Source organism: Bos mutus, chromosome 6 (assembly GCF_027580195.1).
Source record: "Bos mutus isolate GX-2022 chromosome 6, NWIPB_WYAK_1.1, whole genome shotgun sequence".
NCBI classification, from domain to species: domain Eukaryota; kingdom Metazoa; phylum Chordata; class Mammalia; order Artiodactyla; family Bovidae; genus Bos; species Bos mutus.
Genome location: NC_091622.1, coordinates 47,383,524 through 47,404,562, shown reverse-complemented (window position 1 = coordinate 47,404,562; position 21,039 = coordinate 47,383,524).

Sequence of the window (21,039 nt, the reverse complement as noted above, 5' to 3'; positions counted from 1 at the left end):
ACAGATATCTTCCCTATTTCAATTACTCTTCCTAAAAAAGATTCTGTATCTTTCTGTTAACTCAACACTTTGATTTTATTTCTTTTATCATTAAAAGACTTTCTAACCATTATTCTTGAGGTTATACCTATGGTTATATCATTGTAAGTATATTTGGTTTTAAATAATCTGGGATGAATTTGCTACTTTATAAATTTTTCACCTGCCTTTTTGTCTGCTAAGTAATATTCTCTGAATACTGAAGACTATGATTAATATGCCTTTGATTTTATCAGAGAACAATGTCAAATAATATTAACTAAATACACATGCTGAAAATTATAAGAATTTTTCTAGATTTTTTAAAAATGTATATTTTCTGAAATATGTGTATATGACTGAAATACACGTAAATGACTGAAAAATGTCAGTTACCACATTGGGTAAATAAAAATAGTTATAACTATAATTTGTTTGAATGGATTAAATTATAAAATTTTCAAATATTTATTTATTTTGACATTTAAATTCTTATCTTGCAATAAGAATAAGGCCTTGCAGTATTTCTGCGAAACACTCACATAAAATCAAGACTAAAACTTCAGGCATACATGGTAATTTAAAATGATCCCATCAATTATTTTTAAATGATTTGCTATGCACAGAACATTATCAGAGACACTGTGAGAAATATAAAAGTACTATGCAAATATCCTACTTTCAACAAAACAAATCTAACTGAGGTGGGAATAGGAATTCATGGGTGAAACAACATAAAAATAACACACAAACTTAATTGTTAAGCTTTTTGGTTTGATTCTATAAATAGTGAAAGTGAGGAAGTTCACCATGATATCCACGTGAAACCTTTGCAACTAGATTTAAATAATTTGCATAAGAAAATAATAATAACAAAGTTTTGTTTCAGCAATGTCAATGCCACTTTTCACATTTATGTCAGTACTTTCTATTACAAAATTACCACCCTATATACAGATATCAGAAGTTAAACCAAATTTATATTTGTTTTGAAGCTTAAAAAATAAATAAGAACAGTTTTCACCTTATGTACTAAAGGCTCCAACACGTTACAGCAGAATTTAAAAAATTTACAATTTCCTAACTGATGAAAAGATTCTTTTTTTTCACTGTGATTTATTAAATTGTTCTTTATTCAAAGAAACATAAATGAACATTATCGTCCACAGCAATGTACTTAAAGTTCTGTTCTATATAACAAGTTTGAATGTGAAGAAAAATTCATAAGCATCTCACTCACCCAACATGAAGTTGATTTCAGGCTGTCCTAACCACTTTGCTTTGTGGTAAACTATAGGTTTATACATACTAAGGAACACCTCCACAAAATAGAGTACTTGGAGAATACTAAAAAGTAGAGTGGCAGAAGGGAAATATAAAAGAAATAAAAATGTATAACACCTATGTACATAACTCAAAATATGGCTCAAAATATTTTCCCTTAATGATAGCCAAGTTTGGTAGAACATGTGACTAACCATTTATTAGAATCACTTAGAGAACTTAAAAATATAAGAATACTGACTTTGCTCAAGTTAACTACATTTATTGTGTGCTTAACATACAGCTACTTTTTCAAAAACTAAGTAATTCAATCCTCTTAATATCTTTTTGAAGTAGTTTATATTTTATACATGAGAAATAAGTCTCAATAGGATTAAATACTCATATAACTCATAGAAATGAATTTCCATTGTCTTTACTGAAATATCTTCCTTTTCTTTTTTTTATATTATTTTATTTTACTTTACAATATTGTATTGGTTTTGCCATATTTATCTTTAAATTTTGAAGGGATTTAAGCTTGTTTCTATCTGTACCACTATCATTTATGTGACCTCATCAATCTACACAGACTTTAATACCATATACCAGCTGGACAGTCTTATATGTACATTTCTGGAAAAATCACACAAAACTCTACAAATATCTCTATGGCCCCACTTTGATAAGACAGATGGGTAGCTTTTACAAACCAGCTACTATTCCTTAGTCAAAAATATACTACCAGTCAATCTATCATCTAGGCAATAGAGATAACAAATCAAAAGACCTCTCAGCTCATAGCCCCTATTATGTTTTGATAAAGATGATATATCCATAAGATGAGTGTCTTTCCCACAGTTTCAGGATCCATTTGGTTCACTGACATGGATGTTCTCTATTAAATATCTATTCAAAACATTGTCCATCTTAGTAGTGTGGCTTTAATATTACTTCCCTCAGAGACGTGGTATAATTATATTGAAAGCCAAAGGTATTAACATATGTTATGCTTTCTGGAATATGTTTTCATGCATTTTGAAGAATCCTAAATCATCTGAAGTACTCTCTTGAAATCAAGTGCTTGAACTATTTCTGAATAGAATTCTCTGGATCATATACAATTCTTTTTTTTTTTTTTTTTATCTCTTTGATGGTATGTATACATTTGCTAATGAATCCACATTGCCAGGTAAGTTTATTCTTTTGTATTTAAAATCTACTCAAATCACCCTGTTGAAATAATCACGCCTTTTCTATTTATAACCACCCCAATATTTGATTTTGTATGTCTGCATTCTGCAAATGTCCTTGTCTATCTAGTCAGTGCCATTTTGAAGGTGGAACATAACCTACTTTGCTTGATCTTCTCCCATTTATTTTTTTTTAAATAAGATAAAAAGTGTACCCATGAAATCTGTGTACACAGAACTTCATTGTACTTGGGGAGAAGCTGGAGGAAGGTAAGTTTATATCACAGTAAAGCAGCTTAAAATATTCAGAAACTTTCTCTTTATAAAGTCATTTGCCAACCTGTCACAGGAGATTTCTTTCTTGACCGTGCCCTCCCACCACTCTAGTCTCCAAAATCCAGTCTTATTCTATGGCTTCCATTTGTTCAAACCAGTTTTATTCCCTCCTTTCTCCATACCCTCCAACTTGAAATTCATAGTCCTTAGGCTAACTTTTTATTTTACTTTATTTTATTTTACTCTTTCTTTCCAAATAATATCTTCTGAATCTCAAGGTCTAGATTCAAAATGGTTTGTCAAGACATTTTATATAATAAAAAAGACTATCTCTTATCTAAGTATTCTGACACTGGTGAGACAATATATTTTTACCTTGTTAAGATTATTTATTTGAGCTTCTCTCTTAAGTCCTTTGTCAGGGATGACCAATGATTTCTTAACTGTAAGATTTGCTCTTTATATATCATTCAATGGATAGCACACATTTATGTATATATATGTGTGTGTGTGTGTGTGTGTGTGTATGCATACATACATACTCAGTCACTCAGTTGTGTCCAACTCCTTGCAACCTGATGGACTGTAGCCTGCCAGGCTCCTCTGTCCATAGAATTAAAATGGGTTTCCATACCCTCCTCCAGTGGATCTTCCCAACCCAGTGATTGAACTGGGTCTCCTGTATAGAAGAATTCTTTATCCTCTGAGCCACCAGAGAAGCCTCTGTGTATGTGTGTGTGTATGTGTGTGAATATGAATATACGCATGTATATGAATATATGTGTGAACACATATAACTATATTTTGTTTCTTGACTTCCATCTTTAAAAAAAAACCCTCCCTAATTCAAGCTGACTGTAACTTTTTAGAATAAAAACTATCATTAAACACAGCCAACTATGTTTTATTGCCACACAGGTTATGCTTTATAGATTACACTTGTCCTGATAGCAGGCAAATGCCCAGCAGCATTTGGGATTAACAACCTGTGTTTAGGAAGTCAAGTAAAAATAGATTAAGTGGCAAATTAAAAATGCATTAGTAAAAATTACCGTTATCAGTAACTAAATCTGAGAAATTATAGGAAAATAAAACTAAGGAAATAACAGTGAAGTAGAAATTTAAAAAGTAGAAATTTAAAGTGATTTGAGGATGCTTTTGAGTCTCAATCGGGTGATGGCTGAATAGATATAAAGATATATTTTGGTGCATAGAACTCCGTTTAATATCAGTCCCAACTTACATAACTCTATGAAAAAGACACTTTGTATGATTTACTTATTTTTACTATGATTTACTTATATTTCTAATAAATAGAACAGATTTTTATATTGACATGCATAATAAATGAATGAGATAATTGAAAAATCAAGACCAGAATTCATAAGGAAAGCCAAATGTGTTTCTAGTTGAGGTTAATGTTTCATTTGACTCTAAGACTTCTAAGACTCCTGGAGACTAAGATCAAAATAGGAAAAAACCTCTGTTATGTACTTACTGGAGGCTACTGAATATGCCAGTAGTTTTCAAGAGACAAATCTAACAAATTTGCTGCCACCAGTCTCTGAACTTGTTTTCTCACTCACATGATGAACATCATAAAAATACTTCCCAGGAGTTCCCTGGTGGTCCAGTGGTTAGGACTCCATGCTTCCACTTCAGGGAGCACAGGTTTGATCCCTAGTTGAGGAACTAACATTCTTCATGCTGTGCAACATGGCCCCCCAAAAATAAAAAAATCAAAGTAAAATTTTTTTAAGATGAGTGGATATATGTATAACTGATTTACTTTGCTGTACACTTAAACTAACACAACATTGTAAATCAACTATATGCCAATCATTTTTTTTTAAAAAGCATATAATAAACTTATTGCAAAAAAACCCCAGAAATTCCCAATCACTTTCAAGACTCTTAGAAATTGTCAATGATACTGATTAAGCCAGTTGGGTTGTGACCTTCTCATGGTAACTCTTTCACCCACCCAACTTACAGATTTGTGTCATACCAGGGAGGAAGAAAAATTTTTCCACCCTTATAGGTTCTTATGGTTGCTTTAAGAATTAAATTGACATGAAACCGATCAACAAGAGAAAATCAAAGTTTCAGTTCAGTTCATTAGTTCAGTTCAGTTCAGTCGCTCAGTATTGTCTGACTCTTTGCGACCCCATGGACTGCAGCATGCCAGGCCCCTGTGTCCATCACCAACTCCTGGAGTTTACCCAAACTCATGTCCATTGAGTCGGTGATGCCATCCAACCATCTCATCCTCTATCATCCCCTTCTCCTCCTGCCTTCTATCTTTCCCAGCATCCGGGTCTTTTCAAATGAGTCAGCTCTTTGCATCAAGTGGCCAAAGTATTGGAGATTCAGCTTCAGCATCAGTCTTTCTAATGAACACTCAAGGACTGATTTCCTTTATTAAACAAAGTTTAATGACATGGATACATGGGAGAGACCGATAACATTGAGCAACTCATCAAAATGGGCAAAACTGTCACCTTCAAAACCATCTTCAGCTAAAGACAAAAGAAGTTGAGAGTAATGGTTTGGGACTTCAAAGGGGAGGAAGGCAATTCAAATGAAGATGGAAAAGCAAATGTTTCATAGATAAATGTTTTCTGGGCCAAGCACTGACAATAGGACCCAGAGTGGAACCTGATTGCTACTGAGTTTTTTCCACCACACCTCACCAATATTCTTTGCAGACATCTCTGGTGACAGCTCGATTCTAATAACAAGGCCTCTCTCTATTAAATTTGTATAGGCAGTTACAGGGAAGGTCAATGTTTCTTCCTGAGGTTTTGGTCCTTGACTTTTCAGTTCCAAATGTCTGCATTCCAAAGAGACATTTCAGGTGGCAAATTTTACTCTCCTACAGTCCCCAATAACTAGTGTACATTAAAATTTTTATACCTGGATCACATATACCCCATTTGAATATTCATTATTGAGTATGTAAAATTTGGACTGGGAAACAGCAAAAACTGGGGATCACTAGAACTGAGTTATATTTATGGAAGCTGCCTGAAGAGGTCAACAGACATCTTCAAAATTGTTCAGTTCTTTCTTCACTTCTCGGAGTTACTCCATCTCCTTCTTATGGATTAAATCTGTTAGTGGACCTTAACAAATATAGGAATACCAATTAGTCATAAAGTAAGATTTGGTATAGTGCGGAAAATGATATAAATATAAGCCTTTCTTTTTCTCATTAGTAGTAGATCAAGTAAGGTTCTCAACATATTCAGCAAAGTATTAGCTGATTTAATTTCCTTATAATATTTTTGAGATATCTCTTCTTTCAGTGTAGTTGAATATGCACTAGGGATTCTAAATAAACAGAGCTTCTAAAGAAAATGTATTTAATTACCAGTGTGTACAGAGCCATAGCAGTTCCATGGACATAATAAATTTGGTAACCATGAGAGAAAATCAGCATTAATGAAGAGTAATATTGAAAATCTTATCAGCTGGAGCATTTAAAACAAAACTATTAAGAGGCTTTCATTTCATTAGGCAACCACAATTGCTCTTAATATCATTTTAGAGCTTTAAAGAAAGGAGTTCTCTCTTTAACCTCAATTTAAATGAAAAGCTATAAATGATCTGACAGTGTTAATAGTTTTAAACTATAATTTCACTCAGGGGAGTCTATGCTAAGAAATTGAACTCAACTGGGGAAAAAAGATTTATCCTTAATAATATTAATCACAGCATGATTTATTGACTGAAAAAAGGGGTAAATCTCTAATGTTAAAGGTAGAATGATGTAATAATGCAATAGGTAAATTATGATAACCACAATCTGCCATGAAATGACCTGCCATGAAAACTTTAAAATTATAGTGTCATGATATGGAGAAACACTAGTGAAAAAAATATTGAACAAAAAAAGCTTTTATAAATGTTTATAAATAGTTCTACAAGTTTCTAGCAGTTTAAAATTTAATTAGCATAGAAAAATTAAGAGATTTCCTACCAAATTCAGGACCTTGTTTGATCAACAAATTACTGCTATTGATACTGACAGAACTGCCTAAAGTTTCAGTTCTTTTGTTCCATCCTGTGAGTTAACTAGTCTCCTTCAAAAAACTGTTGAAAATCTTAAATTTAAAAGATCAAATTGCAGGAAAAAAAAAAAACAAAAAACAAAAAAACAAAACAAGGCTTAATCCAATGAGTAAAAATTCTAAATCTATGTATATACAGTATAGGCAAGATAACGAATATAGTAAGAAATGGAAAAATTCACAGCAAGCCACATCCTACTAATTTGGAGAAGGAGAATACAGAAAGGAGCTGGGATTTTCCAAGTTTTACTTTATACACAATTTTAAAACTTGAGTATTTTGTAATACAACTAAAGAAAATACAAATAACAACAAAAAATAAAATAGGAAATCATAGCAAAATTTATGTCTATTTTCAAAAGCATATAACTATTTTTTTTTCCAACTACAATTTTATTTTATTTTTAAATTTTACAAAATTGTATTAGTTTTGCCAAATATCAAAATGAATCCGCCACAGGTATACATGTGTTCCCCATCCTGAACCTTCCACCCTCCTCCCTCCCCATACCATCCCTCTGGGTCGTCCCAGTGCACCAGCCCCAAGCATCCAGTATCGTGCATTGAACCTGGACTGGCAACTCATTTCATACATGATATTTTACATGTTTCAATGCCATTCTCCCAAATCTTCCCACCCTCTCCCTTTCCCACAGAGTCCATAAGACTATTCTATACATCAGTGTCTCTTTTGCTGTCTCGTACACAGGGTTATTGTTACCATCTTTCTAAATTCCATATATATGCGTTAGTATACTGTATTGGTGTTTTTCTTTCTGGCTTACTTCACTCTGTATAATAGGCTCCAGTTTCATCCACCTCATTAGAACTGATTCAAATGTATTCTTTTTAATGGCTGAGTAATACTCCATTGTGTGTATGTACCATAGCTTTCTTATCCATTCATCTGCTGATGGACATCTAGGTTGCTTCTATGTCTTGGCTATTATAAACAGTGCTGCGATGAACATTGGGGCACATGTATCTCTTTCCCTTCTGGTTTCCTCAGTGTGTATGCCCAGCAGTGGGATTGCTGGATCATATATAATTTTCCTTTTATTTCTGTATATGGCTGTGTGTGTGTTTAAAGATACAACATATTTTGTTTCCTATAGGAACTGTCAACTTTTATGTTATTTTTACTCTCAAAAGGCCAAAGGATGCTTGAAAATGCATTTGAATTGCTGCAAAGTGCTGAGTACTATAGTTGAATTTTAGGTTTAATTTATGTCTTAATAACACTCACCAGAGTTATCTGTTGAGTATCAAAATATCACTGAAAAACTCTTCAATAAACTACTGCAGCATGTAGCTTTCTAGCCTTTTGACTGGCCTGCAATTCTCAGCAACTTCATCTGTGTTTTTCGTAAGATATATGCACAAGCTGAGATTTGAAGTATTCTACTTTGTTTATTCAGGCCCTGGGAAGTAATCCCAACTGGAATTTTATCAAAGATATCTGCATGGCAATAATGATAATCCTTCAGAATCTAGATTAGTTCACTATTTTATTCCACTAATGAATACTCTGGAGAAATATGTGTAATTTTACAGAACAAATTAACCCTAGAGCAGAACTACTTACAATGTTCATTTTACTGGACACCTACAAAGCAGAATAAATTTAAATACAGTTTAATCGATCCTTCCAGGCCTGGTTGAGATCAAATAGCTAGGACATAAATATAATGGAAATTAACATAAATTGATGCTAAGATTTTTTTTTTTTTTACATAAGTACTTCAAATGTCACAACTGGTATTCTAATTTCAAGCCAATAGAGAGACTACAAGACTGAGACAATAGCATTATACTATGTATCACTTGAGTCACAGTGGTTCAGAGGTGGCTTTTGCTGGCAAGGAAATCTGATTTTTAATTACTGTGTTGTTTCCAGCATATAATGGCCATGACTTGTTTAACACGAATACCGCTGTATGAGCTGCAGTTTGTTTCCCATCTGCCTTCATTTCATTGCACAATTGAAAAAATGTAACTATCTATCCTACTAATAGGGCAGCATGAAAACTAATTGGTATTCTCCGTTTTCAAATATTTATATCCTCAAGCCTCTCGGCCTAAAAAAGCCTGACAGAGTCTCTTCATTATCTCATTATGCTATAATTATTGCGTACTCAATTGCCAGGGCCTGAGAGTAATTCATTTATGCTCTGCATCAATATAAACTTGTGCCTCTAGAACTAGATTTAACCAACTTAAAAAAATTATAATTTAGATTCACAAAATTATCTGTCTCCTGGTGATTCAAGACATGAATCATCTTATCTTTCCATTAAAAGAAGAAAAGTCTAAATCAATATGCTAACTATTCTAGCTTTCAAAGCCTTGTTGATAATGGCCCTTTTCTTACACCATACTCAAAAAGGACAAGAAGCACCTTTTGATGATTTTATGCATTCCTGATCACCACTGGCTGGCATTATGTTCTCATTGACAAACTCTTCTGAAATTTACACATCTTTCCTCCTGTTTGTGGTATAATGATGATCATATTATAGTGGTATAGTGATGATCATGATTAGGTATTTCTTATTCTCCAATTGTACTCAAATTCAATGCACTCAATTAAAAAAATAATAATCTTCTATTTCATAATCCCAAGCAGAATGATTTGTAAAAGGTACATATTAAATATATATTTACAGAATTGGTTTTTTCAATGAGTAAAGAATCTGTTCCCCTTTTCATCTATGAGTAGCTTTATATTCCTTTCATTTTCAATTCCATCACTTATTTTTCCAGTACACATAGGTAATCAATGGAACAGTTTTATCATCTTTCAAATAGATAAAACTATTTTAAAAACTAGAAATCTGACATTTCCATTAGAGAATCAATGTATTTTCCTGGCATCACACAAACCCATTTCCTTTTCTGTCTTTATTGTACTCCCCAACCTTTCAAATCTTCGGTTTTATTGTGCCCAATGTAGTTCTATCCAATTTTATACATTTTTAAATTTTGTCAGGCATTAGATCCTGTAGCAGACAGGAAGAATAAAAGAAAAGCAGGCCCCGGCAAGGGCCGCAAAAGAAATTTATAATTATTAATAAACCGGATGCTATAAGGCATGAGACTCTTGGAACAAGTCCAGAGGGGACTGTTCATAATCTTGCAAACAAGATATGATCCTGGGGTCGGAAAACCGACCCCAGACTGTTTCTCAACTGGCGTCTCAGAGTCATATGTTTTATGTATCTGGTGGAAAATCTATAGATAAGAATATTAGTCTTAGATACTGATTTGTTATTGATTCAGTTCAGTTCAGTTCAGTTCAGTTGCTCAGTCGTGTCCGACTCTTTGTGACCCCATGAATTGCAGCACGCCAGGCCTCCCTGTCCATCACCAACTAACGGAGTTCACCCAAACTCATGTCCATCGAGTCAGTGATGCCATCCAGCCATCTCATCCTCTGTCGTCCCTTTCTCCTTCTGCCCCCAATCCCTCCCAGCCTCAGAGCCTTTTCAAATGAGTCAACTCTTTGCATGAGGTGGCCAAAGTATTGGAGTTTCAGCTTTAGCATCAGTCCTTCCAAAGAACATCCAGGACTGATCTCCATTAGAATGGACTGGTTGGATCTCCTTGCAGTCCAAGGGACTCTCAAGAGTCTTCTCCAACACCACAGTTCAAAAACATCAGTTCTTCGGTGCTCAGCTTTCTTCACAGTCCAACTCTCACATCCATACATGACCACTGGAAAAACCATAGCCTTGACTAGATGGACCTTTGTTGGATAAGTAATGCCTCTGCTTTTGAATATGCTATCTAGGTTGGTCATAACTTCCAAGGAATAAGCGTCTTTTAATTTCATGGCTGCAGTCACCATCCGCAGTGATTTTGGAGCCCAGAAAAATAAAGTCTGACACTGTTTCCACTATTTCCCCATCTATTTCCCATGAAGCGATGGGACCAGATGCCATGATTTTAGTTTTCTGAATGTTGAGCTTTAAGCCAACTTTTTCACTCTCCACTTTCACTTTCATCAAGAGGCTTTTTAGTTCCTCTTCACTTTCTGCCATGAGGGTTGTGTCATCTGCATATCTGAGGTTATTGATATTTCTCCCGGCAATCTTGATTCCAGCTTGTGCTTCCCCCAGCCCAGCGTTTCTCATGATGTACTCTGCATAGAAGTTAAATAAGCAGGTAACAGTATACAGCCTTGATATACTCCTTTTCCTATTTGAAACCAGTCTGTTGTTCCATGTCCAGTTCTAACTCTTGCTTCCTGACCTGCATATAGGTTTCTCAAGAGGCAGGTCGGTGATCTGGTATTCCCATCTCTTTCAGAATTTTCCACAGTTTATTGTGATCCACACAGTCAAAGGCTTTGGCATAGTCAATAAAGCAGAAAAAGATGTTTTTCTGGAACTCTCTTGCTTTTTTCATGATCCAGCGGATGTTGGCAATTTGGTCTCTGGTTCCTCTGCCTTTTATAAAACCAGCTTGAACATCTGGAAGTCCATGGTTCACATATTGCTGAAGCCTGGCTTGGAGAATTTTGAGCATTACTTTACTAGCGTGTGAGACGAGTGCAATTGTGCAGTAGTTTGAGCATTCTTTGGCATTGCCTTTCTTTGGAATTGGAATGAAAACTGACCTTTTCCAGTCCTGTGGCCACTGCTGAGTTTTCCAAATGTGCTGGCATATTGAGTGCAGCACTTTTACAGCATCATCTTTCAGGATTTGAAATAGCTCAACTGGAATTCCATCACCTCCGCTAGCTTTGTTCGTAGGGATGCTTTCTAAGGCCCACTTGACTTTACATTCCAGAATGTCTGGCTCTAGGTGAGTGATCACACCATCATGATTATCTTGGTCGTGAAGATCTTTTTTAGTTTCCTAATTACTCAGTGGTTAATGATCATTTTGTTCTTTGGCCCTGAAGGCCAGATGAGTTATAGTTTAACTCCCCGTTTATTCCTTCATTCACGGCTGGATAAAGCTGGCTTGGATTCAGTTTCGGCACTTTCAACTTGGAGCGGTGCTGGTCCCCTGATCCTCGCTTTTCTCTGAATTCTTGTGTCTCATTTCTCATTCTCTTGCTCTATCGTGCTTTCAGAAACCCTGCATTTCGAGCTGGTCTCGACAAGATCCAAGTAACTGGTATCCAGGAAAGTATCCAGAAGTATCCAATTCCATAGAGGTATCCAGAAAGAAAAATTCCACAAATAAATAAAATTAAAAAAAAAAACAATAATCAGAAATAAGAAAAAAAAAAAAAAACATTAAAAGAGGTCTGCCACAAGAAAATCAAGCCAGTCTCAGATGTCTCATAAAACTTTTTTCCATTTCTCTTATTACCATCTTAGTCCCAAATACCATCCTTTCTTAGTGGCTTCTCTGCTTCTAATGTGCCGCCTAAAACATTGTCCAAATGTAATAATCTTTTTTTCTAAAGATTTTTTTGATGTGGACCATTTTTAAAGTCTTTATTGAATTTTTTACAATATTGCTTATGTTTTATGTTTGCGTTTTTTGGCCATGAGACATGTAGGAGCTTAGCTTCCTGACCAGGGATCCAACCCATACCCTCCACATTTGAAGGTGAAGTCTCAACCACTAGATTTCCAGGAAAGTCCCCACACAATAATCTTTTAAAATATAAATCAGATCTTGATACCATCTTACTCAAAACATTCTAATAGTTTTCCATCATATTAGCATACAATTTTAACTCTTCATCCTGGCATTTGAAGCCAGTATCCAGTACCCGCCTACTTCTAGAGCTGTATAACCCACCAGTTTCCTCCTTGTCCAGTGAACTGCAGCAATGTTGGCCTTACTCCTGTTATTTTAATGGGAGTTAAAATGTTCCAGCAATCTCTTTAATTCTGAATTGGATTTATTACTGGCTAATATTTTATGTACTTACATTTTTATTATCTTTGTTAACTCACTCAATTTAAACTTGTCTGACACTGTTATCTCCCAAAATGCCTAGAAAATCTCTAGGCAATCTATAAACAGTTGCTTAATGAACAAATGAATGGCTGATTGGTATACTGGTACTATATTCTAACTGACAAAGGATTAATAAAAATAAAATGAAAACTTACTTAATTTCAAGACAGTAAATATAAATATAGAATGACATTATCCACATTGAGGAAACAAACATGGCTGCAAGTATAGTGGAAATTCCTTCTAGAATCAGGAAGCACAGCATTTGGCTCTGTGTCCCAGTTCTGCTATTAATAAGGTGTTTAATTTTTTATAAGTAACATATATTTCCTGAGCTTTATTTCTTTAAACAACATACATAATACTGTAACATGAGGAATAAATTATTTCAAATATAGTTCTCAATGTTATGTAGCACAGTATGGCAGAAACTCTTTTTAAGTTCCTCCAATCCCCTCCACTCACCTCAATAATTTACCATTTTATAAGAAAGGACATACTTATAACAGTCTCTTAAAAAGACCTGCTTTACATCTCTGACCATGTCTCCAAATACCCTAGCTCACTCCTATCTGCTCACCTTCACCTTATCATGCTCACTGAAGATCACTGGGCACAATAATTACCATAGATAATCCTGCCTCAGAATTATGATTTACCATTTCCTTTAACTGAAACACTCCTAAGTCAGAAACCCAAATAGCTTCATCTTCCAATGCTTTTAAGTCTCCATCCAGATGCTCTTTTATTACTGAGGTCTGCTATCACCATACTCTTTACAGTCGCATTCTTCCTCTTGGTCGTTTCAATCCCATGTTTAACTACTTTACATGTTTCCTTAATAGCCTATGTCATAGAACTACAATATAAGCTTTAAAAAGACAAGGTTCATTTTGTGCCTTAAACACAGTAGGCCCTGCCTACATAAGTAAGAATGAATTAATACAAAGAATTGCCCAATCGCTTTCTCCTTTACTTTCTTCTATCAGAGGAACTAGAAAATGAATACTCACTTCTCCATGCTCTCTTCCAGTGAGATGTGGTCTAGTCTGTTTCTGGGCAGTGAGACAGGAATGGATGTTTGATGACAAGGGAATACTTTGGAAATAAAAGATGAACCTTCTCAGAAAAACAGCTTTTGAAATTTCTGATTTTTTCCTTGCCTGGAATGAGAAAGTAAAATGTGAAGGCTAAGCAGTCACCTAACAAATTCAGGGATAAAAGTTGCATGTCAAAGGTTGAGAAAAAGTAACATCAGTTCAGTTCAGTTCAGTTCAGTCACTCAGTCGTGTCTGACTCTTTGCGACCCCATGAATTGCAGCACGCCAGGCCTCCCTGTCCATCACCAACTCTCGGAGTTCACTCAGACTAACGTCCATCGAGTCAGTGATGCCATCCAGCCATCTCATCCTCTGTCGTCCCCTTCTCCTCCTGCCCCCAATCCCTCCCAGCATCAGAGTCTTTTCCAATGAGTCAACTCTTTGTATGAGGTGGCCAAAGTACTGGAATTTCAGCTTTAGCATCATTCCTTCCAAAGGAATCCCAGGGCTGATCTCCTTCAGAATGGACTGGTTGGATCTCTTTGCAGTCCAAGGGACTCTCAAGAGTCTTCTCCAACACCACAGTTCAAAAGCATCAATTCTTCGGCGCTAAGCTTTCTTCATAGTCCAACTCTCACATCCATACATGACTACTGGAAAAACCATAGCCTTGACTAGACAGACTTTTGTTGGCAAAGTAACGCCTCTGCTTTTGAATGTGCTATCTAGATTGGTCATAACTTTCCTTCCAAGGAGTAAGCGTCTTTTAATTTCATGGCTGCAGTCACCATCTGCAGTGATTTTGGAGCCCAGAAAAATAAAGTCTGACACTGTTTCCACTGTTCCCCATCTATTTCCCATGAAGTGGTGGGACCGGATGCCATGATCTTCATTTTCTGAATGTTGAGCGTTAAGCCAATTTTTTCACTCTCCTCTTTCACCTTCATCAAGAGGCTTTTTAGTTCGTCTTGACTTTCTGCCCTAAGGGTGGTGTCGAAAAAGTAACATACACAGAGTCAAATGGCATAAAATGTTTGATGATATCTCTGAATTCATAAAAGTGAATTATGACAAATTATTATTAAATCCTTCAAATCCAACCTCATGGACATGTGTATTTTAAGGGGAAAATACTTTAATAGTCAGGGATTGATATGCAGTGGTGGCAGTGAAAGCTTATGGAATCAGTGAAGATATTTTCTATACGATTGTTACTGGAATTAGACTGAAATATATGACCAGGGATTCTCTATTCTCAGGTGAATAGTCACTATTTTCATGCCCTTGGAATAGGAGGTTACCTGGTCTTCTGAACTGAGAAAAGTACACCCCTATAGCAGTACCTTCTAAGGCAAGGTATTAGGAAGAGTTGAAATTTTGTAATAATCAATCGTATGGGAAATTAGAGATGCTAGTAGAGAGAGAGGACACGATCTGCTGATAAGGAAGAAGAAAAGCTCATTTCTAGCTTCTTTATACATATGATATATTCAAAGAAATAAGGCATGTGTATTGAAACTATGTAAAAACTAAGGATAAATATAATTTTGTGCTCACCAAGGAAAAACTTGTTAACCATGTAGTTGTAACTTAAGTATTTTTTTGCAAATAATATTGGAAAAATCACAGTAAAGAACAAGAACAGTGGTAAAAGACAAAACACATATAGGCAGTGGAAGGAAAATATTCTGTAAGAAAAATCATATATGAAAGTAAAACAACAACACTGACAGTTGAAAATATCCCCTTCTCAATTTCCACCAGTCAGTGCTGCTAATGAACAGAATTTTTCTTAGGATGGTAAAATGGACAGAGCTTGGTCTTTGAAATCAAACAGACATGATCCAAATCTCTCCTTCTCTTCAAATTAGTTGTGATTTTAGACATGCTCCTCTATGTGTCTCTAGTTTAGCAGCGAAAATCTGGGCATTATCATACCCATCTCATGTATAGGGTTGTGTGATTACTAACTGAAAAAATGCATGTGTATTTTCTATAACATTGTTGTTCTTTCCAACCAATTATTAGGATATTAGGGTTCAAGGAAACCAGTCCATTGTTCTCCATGACTATTTATACTGAGAAAAATGACCTAAAGCTTAGTGTGGTGCCATGAGGCTTTGGGAGTCCTCAAGACCCTTTCAGAGTCCAAAAGGTTTTGTATTTCTAATTGATTTATCTGTGTGAAGTCAGATTTTCTCCAACAAATTTCAACCAAGTGTACTGCAGAGGACATACACTGTAGATTGAATGGAGATGTATATATGAGAGTCCAGATATCTTTTATCAAGGCACAGATCAAAATGATTTGCAAAAATGTAAAAGAATGTCACTGTTACTATTAATTTAACTTGTTTCTGTTTTGGTAATATATTTCCAGAAAAATATGTTAAAGGTATTAGTACATGTTTATCATCATTTTGAGATAAATAAATGAATGTTTAAATGTTCTCAGTTTTAGTTCTAACCCCCAAATATGAATAGCTTTAACATGCATGAAAAAAGCCACTCTTGCCATGTTCAAAAAATTTTAGGAGTGATAAAGGTCTTGAGCCAAAAAGCACTGAAACCTAAATAGATTATCCATTGGCATTAACCACAATCATCATTTTAGTTCAGTTGCTCAGTAGTGTCCGACTCTTTGTAACCCCATGGACCACAGCACGCCAGGCGCCCCTATCCATCACTAACTCCCGGAGTTTGCTCAAATGCATCTCCATTGAGTCAGTGATGCCATCAAACCATTTCATCCTCTGTCGTTCCCTTCTCCTCCTGCCTTCAATCTTTCCCAGCATCAGGGTCTTTTCAAATGAGTCAGCTCTTTGCATCAGGTGGCCAAAGTATTGGAGCTTCAGCTTCAGCATCAGGACTTACAATGAATATTCAGGACTGATTTCCTTTAGGATGGACTGGTTGGATCTCCTTGCAGTCCAAGGGAGTCTCAAGAGTCTTCTCCAACACCACAGTTCAAAAGCATAAATTCTTCAGCACTCAGCTTTCTTTGTAGTCCAGATCTCACATCCATACATGACTACTGGAAAAACCATAGCCTTGACCAGACAGACCTTTGTTGGAAAAGTAATGTATCTGCCTTTAATATGCTATCTAGGTTGGTCATAACTTTCCTTCGAAAAAGTAAGTGTCTTTTAATTTCATGGCTGCAGTCACCATCTGCAGTGATTTTGGAGCCCCCCAAAAAAAGTCAGCCACTGTTTCCCCATCTACTTGCCATGAAGTGATGGGACTGGATGCCATGATCTTAGTTTTCTGAATATTGTTTAAAGCCAACATTTCCCTCTCCTCTTTCACTTTCATCAAGAGGCTCTTTACTTCTTCTTCACTTTCTGCCATAAGGGTGGTGTCATCTACATATCTGAGGTTATTGATATTTTTCTCGGCAATCTTGATTCTAGCTTGTGCTTCACCCAGCTCAGCGTTTCTCATGACGTACTCTGCATATAAGTAAAATAAGCAGGGTGACAATATACAGCCTTGATGTACTCCTTTTCCTGTTTGGAACCAGTCTGTTGTTCCATGGCCAGTTAAAACTGTTGCTTCCTGACCTGCATACAGATTTTTCAGGAGGCAGGTCAGGTGGTCTGGTATTCCCATGTCTTTCAGAATTTTCCATAGTTTCTTGTGATCCACACAGTCAAAGGCTTTGGCATAGTCAATAAAGCAAAAATAGATGCTTTTCTGGAACTCTCTTGCTTTTTCAATGATCCAGCAGATGTTGGCAATATTATCTCTGATTCCTCTGCCTTTTCTAAAATCAAATTGAACATCTGGAAGTTCATGGTTCACGTATTGTTGAAGCCTGGCTTGCAGAATTTTGAGCATTACTTTACTAGCGTGTGAGATGAGTGCAGTTGTGCGGTAGCTTGAGCATTTTTCGGCATTGTCTTTCTTTGGGATTGGAATGAATACTGACCTTTTCCAGTGTGGCCACTGCTGAGTTTTCCAAATTTGCTGGCATATTGAGTGAAGCACTTTCACAGCATCATCTTTCAGGATTTGAAATAGCTCAACTGGAATTCCATCACCTCCACTAGCTTTATTCTTAGTGATGCTTTCTAAGGCCCACTTGACTTCACATTCCAGGATGTCTGGCTCTAGGTGTGTGATCACACCATCGTGATTATCTGGGTCGTGAAGATTATTTTTGTACAGTTCTTCTGTGTATTCTTACCACCTCTTCTTAATATCATCTGTTTCTGTTAGGTCCATACCATTTTTGTCCTTTATTGAGCCCATCTTTGCATGAAATATTCCCTTGAAAAGTGAAAGTGAAATTGAAGTCGCTCAGTTGTGTCCAACTCTTGCTACCCAATGGACTGTAGCCTACCAGGCTTCTCAGTCCATGGAATTTTCCAGGCAAGAGTCCTGGAGTGGGTTGCCATTTCCTTTCTCCAGGGGATGTTCCCAACCCAGGGATTGAACCCAGGTCTCCCATACTGCAGGCAGACGCTTTACCGTCTGAGCCACCAGGGAAGCAATGTTCCCTTGGTATCTCTGATTTTCTTGAAGAGATCTCTAGTCTTTCCCATTCTATGGTTTCCTCTATTTCTTTGCACTGATCCCTAAGGAAAGCTTTCTTACCTCTCCTTGCTATTCTTTGGAACTCTGCATTCAAATGGGTATATTTTTCCTTTTCTCTTTTGCGTTTCACTTCATTTATTTTTACACACTCATAAGCTTAGGCTATCATTTCTTTTCTTATAAAATAAAATTCAGATTGACTATATTTATACATATTCAAATATATCTATTATATGATAAATCACTAATTTATTGGGATAACAGTATTTCCTTAATTTAATTTCATGTTTTTATGATCTAAAATTAGCCTTGCCATGGAATCAAAAGAAAAAATTATGTGAATTTGATGATCTTATAGTACATCCCCAGGTTGCACTAGTGGTGAAAAATCCACCTGCCAATGCAGGAAATGCAAAAGGTGAGATTCCATCCCTGGGTCAGGAACATTCCTTGGAGTAGGAAATGGCAACCCACTCCAGTATTCTTGCCTGGAAAATCCCATGGATAGAGGAGCCTGGTGGGCTACAGTCCATGGGATTGCAAAGAGTCAGACATGACTGAGCACACACAGGGAATGGGGAATAGTACTATTAGAATTGTGCAAGATAACCACAAAAATGTGTCAGTATTTGCTATGTGCTGCCTTTCTGTTCTGGTCCTAAACATTGATAGTCCTGAGCCTTAATCAATAATGAAAATTCTTGCCGGCATGAATGATAAAGGGCAAAACTGCACAAAATTATAGCATAAGCATCTGTAATATGTATCACCCTGTTAAAACCAAAAGACCTGGAAAGTATATGCTTATAAACATAAGGGAAACATAAACACTCAAAGAGAGTGGCCTGCCAAGGTAATATTGAAAATATGTTTAAAATCTTAATATAGAAAATAACTGAATTCCATTTGCAAATACTTTTAGTTTACCGGGAAATAAAAATATTCCTGCATTATTTTTAGTCACACAAGCTGTCATACAAATTGTAGCATACACATATAGGTATGTTTTCTTCCTATTCACATTTATTGATTATACAAATTCTATTTTAAGTAGAGACATAACTGAATTCATTTAATATAATATAAAGGTACCTTAAAATTACAAAATTGCCCAGAAGGTGGTTGGGCTGACTTAACTCCCTTTGCACATCACATGCTTTCTCCGAGCTCCCATCTACACCTTGCTCTAGGCTACAGGGTGTTGACTTCCACAGACTGCATCATTCCCAGTATCCCAAGTCCTCCATCCTCAGTTTTGATTTGGCCATAGAGGCAGCAGCAGAGAATTGGTGTGCTGGAGAGACAGAAAAGAAGAAAGAGAGGAAGAGGGAGAGAGGAAGAGAGAGAGACAGAATTTAATCTTTTCTTTCTTTCTTGCCACCCAGTAGTTTTTATGGTGACTGGTTTCCTCTGTCTTGGGCATGAAATTCCCACAACTGCCACTCTAACCAGGCCCTAGATTCCCCTCATTCCCGGATATCACATTGCTCCTTTGGGCAAACAGGTAGTAAACGTGTCCAGCACCTTCTGGGGCCTGGATGCTTCACCATTCTTTGTTCAATCCTTTCATCCTACCCCTGTCTCACTGGAAATAGATCTTAAATTAAACTTTTATCTGACTTTCTTGAATTAACATTTTGGATATGTTCTGCTGATTGATACTGCAGTTGTTTCAGAATCTTCCTTAGTCCAGCATGATTTTCAGATACCACCGGAGCAGGTTGTCCATCTTTTAGGTTGCTATTTGGTAAACCAAACTGTTACTGAAAGCTCATTAAAGGACTAACTAATTCCCAATATAAGGAATCAGGTGTAGTATTTGCTATAGTCACCAATAAAACTAGACTATTTCATGTAGTTTAACCTACAGTACACAAAGGGCAAAACCTTTGTTGAGTTTTAAGCTTTACTATATTCCAAGCAAATTAAATATGCCCAATGTTTAAACTACCACGAGGAAATTAGTTATTAAAAAGTGAAGGCTAACTCATTTAATATATATTTTTACCAAACAGAGAAGTGAAATGACAAGACACATGAGTTTCTTGATGGTGCAAGTGTCATATCTAAAAAATTGAAGAGGGATAGTGTCAAGTACTATAGTTCTTTAAAAACTAACAACAATCATAATACTTTATATAAATGCTTTATATATATTAAATCATTTTAACCTCTTAAAAATTCTATGAGATAAGTTCTATTCTTCCTTCATTTTATAGGCAAGGGCTTGGTCACAGAAATTAATTACTTGCCCCAAATCACACAGTAGAGGCTGATCTAGAAAAATAACATAAGTATTAAAGTAATTAAATTGGCCTTTGAAGGTGTCATTTTCTTTACTTCTTTTAGTAAAAGTAATAATCGAACTTCCAAAGAGATTAAGAAGTTGACCTTTGGAGGTAAAACTAAAATTCTATGACCTATATAAGTAAATTTTATTTTACATTTACTCAATTATATTTTAGTTGAAGCAATTTTTTACTAGAATATTATCTTAAGCTTCTCTCTTATTGTTTGGTTTTATTTTATGAGAAAAGAAAAATGATGCCAATGTAACTGTACCAGAAAGATAAGTCAAAGAATAAATGAAGACCTCAGGACAGGACACACAAAAACTGGCACTCCTAATTCACCCTTTTTCTATTTCTGCCAGTGCCAACTCATCAAGTATTTATAAAATGACTGGGGTGTATGTGGTGCTGTCCCTGTGCTGGG